The sequence below is a fragment of the Alosa pseudoharengus genome, unplaced genomic scaffold (assembly GCF_046254945.1).
Source record: "Alosa pseudoharengus isolate Yale_2024_CS ecotype anadromous, Long Island Sound unplaced genomic scaffold, YU_APseudo_1.1 YU_APseudo_1.1_scf_21, whole genome shotgun sequence".
In the NCBI taxonomy this organism is placed as follows: domain Eukaryota; kingdom Metazoa; phylum Chordata; class Actinopteri; order Clupeiformes; family Clupeidae; genus Alosa; species Alosa pseudoharengus.
Genome location: NW_027468674.1, coordinates 4,678,243 through 4,685,404, shown reverse-complemented (window position 1 = coordinate 4,685,404; position 7,162 = coordinate 4,678,243). Strand labels below are relative to the sequence as shown.

The 7,162-nt window shown below is 43.9% G+C and overlaps 1 protein-coding gene across 1 annotated transcript in view; it reads left to right on the top strand.

Annotated features, from left to right (window-relative positions):
• Positions 1 to 2,121, top strand: part of xylt2 (xylosyltransferase II) — a 39,727-nt gene extending 37,606 nt beyond the window's left edge. Inside the window, exon 7 of the mRNA XM_076299104.1 lies at positions 1 to 2,121. This exon is cut by the window's left edge and continues 571 nt beyond it. The gene's annotated coding sequence lies outside the window, so the exon portion shown is untranslated.
• Positions 2,122 to 7,162: the final 5,041 nt, after the last annotated feature.

Sequence of the window (7,162 nt, the reverse complement as noted above, 5' to 3'; positions counted from 1 at the left end):
AAGCTACTACTTTTAAGTGTGCGTCTGTGTGAGTGTGTGTGAGCGTGTGTGAGTGTGTGAGCATGTGTTTGTGTTTTGTCTGATTCTTCGTTGATTGTATTATTTAGTTGTTTACTGTTTTTTTTTGTTTATCATCAGGGTTTTGCCTGTTTTCTTAAAAGAGTCATTTTACTCCTTATAGGACAGTACACACACATATACACAAACACACACACACACACACACACACACACACACACACACACACAGTACATATACACTCACACCATGGTACAACAGCAATACTTGTGCAGACCCTCACACACAAATGAGCAAGTGCACATATGGGAGAGTGACCAGCGAAAGACCATTGGAGCGCTGCTGGGTGTCATCTGGCCAATCAGATGCCTGAGATCAAAGTGCTCTGTAGCAGGAGGATGGGGTTGGGAGTTAGTCCCGCCCCCCAGCAGACATTGGCTGGATGTGTGAATGGCTCCGTTTACACCCTGTTGAGCCAAAACGCAAACATGGACACACACACACACACACACACAGACATACACGTGTACATTTGATCAGAGCTACATGTGTGAATGTCTATGACTGAGTTTACGCCCCATTTGTCATGGCAACCATGCATCACCTTGACATCTGATATGTCCTGGGAGGCCAAATAACACACACACACACACACACACACACACACACACACACCAACCTCAGTTTGGACATTTGAAACACTTCTCCGTCTTTAGGAGAAAAGACACTATGGACTCTCTGTTGTCTGACTGAAGTCCTGCAGTTATGGCAGCAATGCTGATTTTAGCCAGGAGTGTGTGTAGGTGAACAGATTTTAGCCAGGAGTGTGTGTAGAGGAGCTGATTTTAGCCAGGAGTGTGTGTAGGTGAGCTGATTTTAGCCAGGGGTGTGTGTAGGTGAACAGATTTTAGCCAGGAGTGTGTGTAGGTGAACAGATTTTAGCCAGGAGTGTGTGTAGGTGAACAGATTTTACAGTGTCTGAATGTTCCTGTCGCCAACCCCCCTCGCTGCAAAGCATTCTGGGACAGACAGGAAGTGCCTGACGACTGTGAACAGGCCAATCGCTTCCTCTTTCTGAACCTGAAGCCAGAAACGTTACAACGTGCTTCTCTTGGGGGCGTGGAGATGGAATTTTACATTTATTTACAATCAACTGAAAACTACATTCTCTCTCTCTCTCTCTGAGCTGTCTCTTTCTGTCTGTTGCTCTCTCTCTCTCTGAGCTGTCTCTTTCTGTCTGTTGCTCTCTCTCTCTCTCTGAGCTGTCTCTTTCTCTTTCTTTCTCTCTCTCTCTCTCTCTGAGCTGTCTTTCTGTCTGTTGCTCTCTTTCTCTCTCTTTCTCTCTCTCTCTCTCTCTCTGAGCTGTCTCTTTCTGTCTGTTGCTCTCTCCCGCTGATGGTTGGCTTCAGTGGGAGAAGTTGTTTGTTTGGGGCACGAATCCCGGTTGTCACGTGGCGTTGCAGAACGGTGATGTTCATCTGTACAGCAGGGGTCCCGTGCAAGACGCCAAATCACCTCCGTCAAATGTGTCTGTTGTGTCTTAGGTCTAACGCTATCGGTTTACTGACTGTCTTTTATTTTGTTTTTTTCCGAATTTATTTTGTAAGTCAACCTTAACGTGTATATGTGGGTATATGGGTAATGGTGGTGTTTCTCCCCGTAGGTTACGTTCGTTTTTTTCGCACCGTTTCATCCACTCAATGACAATTTTTAAGTGTCCTTTTTTCTTGCACATATAAGCTTCATAGAAGCCACGGTGGGAACGGTTAGGATAGAGGCGAGCTACGAACGGGAGAATATCCATATTTTTATATTTACATTCTTGCTGAAGAAGGAAGTCTTTTTTTCACGTCAGTCACATCATGATGCTGCTTTGGCGCACTATGTGTTCTGCTGCGTTCTGCTCTGTGTCTGTGGATCTGAAGGTGTGTGTGTGTGTGTGCGTGTGCGTGTGCGTGTGTGTGCGCGCAGCGAGGCTACCTGTAATGTTTTCAGATGTTGCGTCCAACTCCACGGCCTCCGGATGTACACAGAGCGAGTCATGCTTGCTGTCGAGAAAGCAACAGGTGTAATTGGTGGCTCAATAAAGATGTTAAATTATAATGCACTGTCTCCTTTCTTTTGTCACGTTTGATATCATTTTGGGTTCATTTCAGCTGTGTGGTGTTGCCTACGTGGGCTGGAAGCTTTGTTTACACACATCCTAGGAGCCAAATATAATATAGACATATAATCCTTCCCTCGGGGCAAATAGACAGTCCTCTTCGGTTGCCATGGTGCACCCACTCAGGCGCGTGGACATGGTAGGTTGCAGCCAGCCGGGCTCCACAATAAATCATGACGGTCATATCTCCCTTCTTGGGTCCAACGTCATCTGGTTGTTCCAGGGGAAGATTTGCACTCAGATAGGTTTAAACTAAAGCTGGCCTGCTCCACAACACTGGCTTCAGTAACTGACACTACTGAGTCAACTATCCTCAATATAATCCATCCTCTTTGGCTCAGTCAAATGCTATATTTTATTTTCCTTTCTCAGCTAAGGCGAAGATTAAATAAACGGTTAAATTTGGAACTCTTGAGCGAGGGAGTCGCGGTCGGCTGCTTTATCAAGCAGAGCGCGCTGTCCGTGGTGCTGACGACGCGGAGAGGAGCGGTGCAGAGACGCGTCAGAGGATGATATGGTATTCCTTATCGGTGCGACCCCGCCCCCCCCCCCCTCCCCCCACTTACGCCCGCGCCTTTACACTGCTCCGACGGGAACGGACGCGCTGTTAAAAAATTAATTGAATTCACAGAACTCCGCTTCAGATGAGTGTAATCCCTGCCATGTGCATTTGTGCTGATCAGTGAGGAGAAGAAATTTTAGACTCCGGCAGCACGGGAGGGGGCTTGGGGGGACCGGCGGGGGAGGGAGAGTGCGCGGGGAAGAAGAAAGTTGCCACGACAAATCTCACAGTCACGCTCTCTGAGAGAACAGCTGAAGTGACTCGTCAGAAGCTGCCGCCGCGCGATTAATGCCGTATCCAGAGCACGGGGAGAAAATGGAGTTCACTTCGGAAGTGGAAGTGGAGGTGGGGGACGATGCCGAGGTGTTGTTCCCGGACAGCGCTTACGGATCTTCCGCCGTGGACACCGACACGGAGGACAGCAAGACGCAATCCACCGTCACTCTTACGTATGATGAGGATATAATGCATAAGGTGAGCCGCCTAACATTAAACCGTTAAAAAAAAAAAAAAAAACTGACAGAAATCTCCCGGTTCAACCAAGGCTGTTATAATGCCACTTCACTTCAGCTAAACCAGAGAGGGTTAAAGCGGAGCTAGTAATCAAGGATCTTTGGCTAAACCCTTAAAGTTCTAGAACCTCTTGGCTAGCTGCCAATCAAAAGTAACAAGCTATAAACTTTAAACGCCATTTTGAATGAGTGAATTGATAGATGATGTAACCAGTTTTCCTATTTGTTTACTTACATCTGAAAGAGGTTTTGGTTGAATATAGAAACAGTTTTATTCCTGGAGTGTTTATAAATCGTTATGTGAAATCCTCCTGGTAGGTGAGGACTTGGTTGTGGTTAATATCAGTTCTCTGGTGAAGTTTCCGCTGCAGTGCAGTCAGAACGTAGCTCTTGGTCAAGGCTGCGCTTGGCAGACGATACCAGTTCCGTACACCTCCAACTGAGTCAGCACAGCAAACACACACACACACACTCTCTCTTTCACACACAAACACACACACAGAGCCAGGATGAGCAGCATTTGCCAGTTCATGACAACACTCTCCAGGACAGAGTGCAGACTGAGGCCGAGTTCTTCTGGACAGACCAGGGGGATTTAAAACCCAAATACATGTCCTCACTGCGTTATAAAATATTAACATCTGAGAGACATACGTTATTTAAATGGTTTATTTTATGCTTACCAGAGTTGGTTTGCTGTCAGTGGAGAGCAGTATCTCTGGCACAGATGTACTTGATGCTGGCTGCTGTGTGTGTGTGTGTGTGTGTGAGGCTATCTGGGATGGGGCTACCTCTGGCATTGATGCACTTGATGCTGGCTGTTTGTGTGTGTGTGTGTGTGTGTGAGAGAGAGAGAGAGAGAGAGAGAGAGAGAGTATGGCTATCTCTGGCAGTGATGCACTTGATGCTGCCTGCTGTTTGTGTTGCTTCCTCAAAAGCAGCTTTGAGATGAAATGGGTTAAATTAATAGAAGTGTGTGTTGGGATGGGTTACTCTTATGAGAGGAGAGGGCAGTGTGTGTGTGTGTTGGGATGGGTTAAATGAATAGAAGTGTGTGTTGGGATGGGTTACTCTTATGAAAGGAGAGGGCAGTGTGTGTGTGTGTTGGGATGGGTTAAATGAATAGAAGTGTGTGTTGGGATGGGTTACTCTTATGAAAGGAGAGGGCAGTGTATGTGTGTGTTGGGATGGGTTACTCTTATGAGAGGAGAGGGCAGTGTGTGTGTGTGTGTTGGGATGGGTTACTCTTATGAGAGGAGAGGGCAGTGTGTGTGTGTGTGTGTGTGAGGAGAGCACACAGCTACAACTGACTTCTGGGTGTCATCCCATGATGTCACATATTGTAAAGCATTGCTTTTACACAGAAGTTTTCCAAACAAAGCACTGTTTCACAAAAAGCAGTGATTTTGAGAAGACAGGACTGGGGAATACGTGTAACAAACACACACATACATCAGTGTGTTAGTGGCAGTAATAATGTGTCAAACTCCAACACACACACATACATACACACACCAGTGTGTTAGTGGCAGTAACAATGTGTGTGTGTGTGTGTGTGTGTGTGTGTGTGTTTGATTGCCCCTTCCCCCACCCTACCTTGGTCATACCTCCATTCCAATCCACCATATAGTCCAGCCAACAATGGCCGTCGCCATGACACCTCACTATTCAGCGTTGGATTGATTTTACTGTGGCGGTAGATGGGGCTTGACGCATCCTGAGCCATGTAAAAGCAAACTTTTATATTTTCCTGTCAGTCATATATAGAATATCCATAACAAAAGGCCAACTTTCCCACCTCAGAATGGATACGAGGAACCTTGAGCATCAAACCGTCATTTGATCTGATCTGATTGGGACATTAATGGATAAGGTCTGAAGAGTGGCTTGTGAAGTGCAGGTGAACAGACCAAAATCCCTCCTTCAGCAGGTAAACTAACAGTATGCTACTAGAAATAATCTGAAGACCATTGGAACGATTCAGACCTGCGTCTTCACAGAGAAATAGGTGACCTGACCCTGCAGGAACTCAAGTCGGACATCATCATTAATCCATTAATCGATGCCTGACAAAATTATAGAAATATTTAGCTTAGAGTATAAGTGTACATACAGGCAGACATGTGGACTCGAGTCACGTGACTTGGACTCGAGTCAGACTCGAGTCATGATTTTAATGACTTCAGACTCGACTTGATAAAATTCGGCATGACTTGCGACTCGACTTGGACTTGAATACTATTCACTCGAGACTTGACTCGGACTTTGCCTCTTTGACTTGTAATGACTTGACATGTCTCGAGTCAAACCTCGCAACGAGAAAAAACAAAACACATAGTGGACACAAACAGGAAGAGCAGTGATCAGTGCTGCTGTTACCACCACACGCATCACGCACTGTGTGTAGGGCACCAAGAGACAGAGGAAGGACCAATATCAAATAAATATTAGCTTTACTGCAAACTGATTTGCATTCTTGTTAGAGAACGTTTACAATGTCAAAATGTATCAACAGCATGTTACATAAAGATGATACGTTTCGGGTCCTCTCCATTAAGATCCAACTTGAACATTAGCACACATTAGCACATGATATTATGCCGATTGAAACGCATTCCACGTAGCTAGGTGGCTACTGGCTATACCAAGCTTATAATTCACTTTTAATTACAAACAGAAAATGTCTAGCAAGCATCATGTCATTACATGCTTTTATTTCCAAAGGAAAGAAAGCTGTTTGTGCCAAATTAATATCATGCTTATCATTGTTAATATTGTGCTATACATGTGGCACCAACAATGTTAGAGTTTGTGGACTAGCCATAGCTATACTTGAATGGAGCTGGTAAAAAAAGATCATTAGGAGAATGTGTGAACAGTGGCACACAATGGGCTTAAAGTGACAGTGCACCTTTTACAAATGAGTTAAACAGCATCACATGTATAGTATTTAAGAAATGAATACTTTAAAACAAAATTACTTTGTCATTATTATCCTTTAAATAATATAGAAGTGTTTTACTTTTACCTTTGTGGTTACTCAGTAATAAAAGTGATTTATGCTGTATGTATTTAATATGGCATATAAGAAGCTTAGTCTTTAGGGAGAAAATGTACTTTTTAATCGCAATTAATCTAGATGAATTCATTTCAAAATATGAGATGAATTAGTTATTTTTTTAATCGTTTGACAGCCCTAATAAAAGCGTAAAATATTTAACTGCAGCAATTTACTAATGTAGCCTATGTGACGATTCTTCTCGTCACCATTTATTGTAATCATTAACCATGACCTTGGCTTCCCTTATGAGTCGCCACTGGCAGACACCCTAATAAATTGTTTGCAGGCAAATCTGTGGCCTAACACAGTGAAATGCCATCAGTCAAATTATTATTCATCCTTACAGTGGACGCCACAATTTGGAAAAACAATATATATTTGCTGCTGTGCTGAGTGTCTTGTAGCTATCCGTTTTGTACAAATTACCCAGGTAGACTCATGCGTATATTTCACAGGTATGCACATGCATATATCGTAAAAGATTTCAAGACAGAACCATTGAACATATTTTAATCTGTATTTATAAAAAACATACTGTAGATTAGATTGATGTCTTAAAATTATGATCGATAGTCTAATAATGGCATTATTAAGTGTAGATGATGACTTGTTCAGGACTTGAAAAAGGTTGGGACTTGGACTTGGACTCGACTTGGCTTTGAGGTGACTTGGACTTGGACTCGACTTGCCCTTCTCTGTCTTTACTTGGGACTTGACTTGGACTTGACTGCTAAGACTTGGGACTTACTTGTGACTTGCCAAACAGTGACTTGGTCCCACCTCTGCATACAGGTATATATACTCTTTTGATCCCGTGAGGGAAATTTGGTCTCTGCATTTATCCC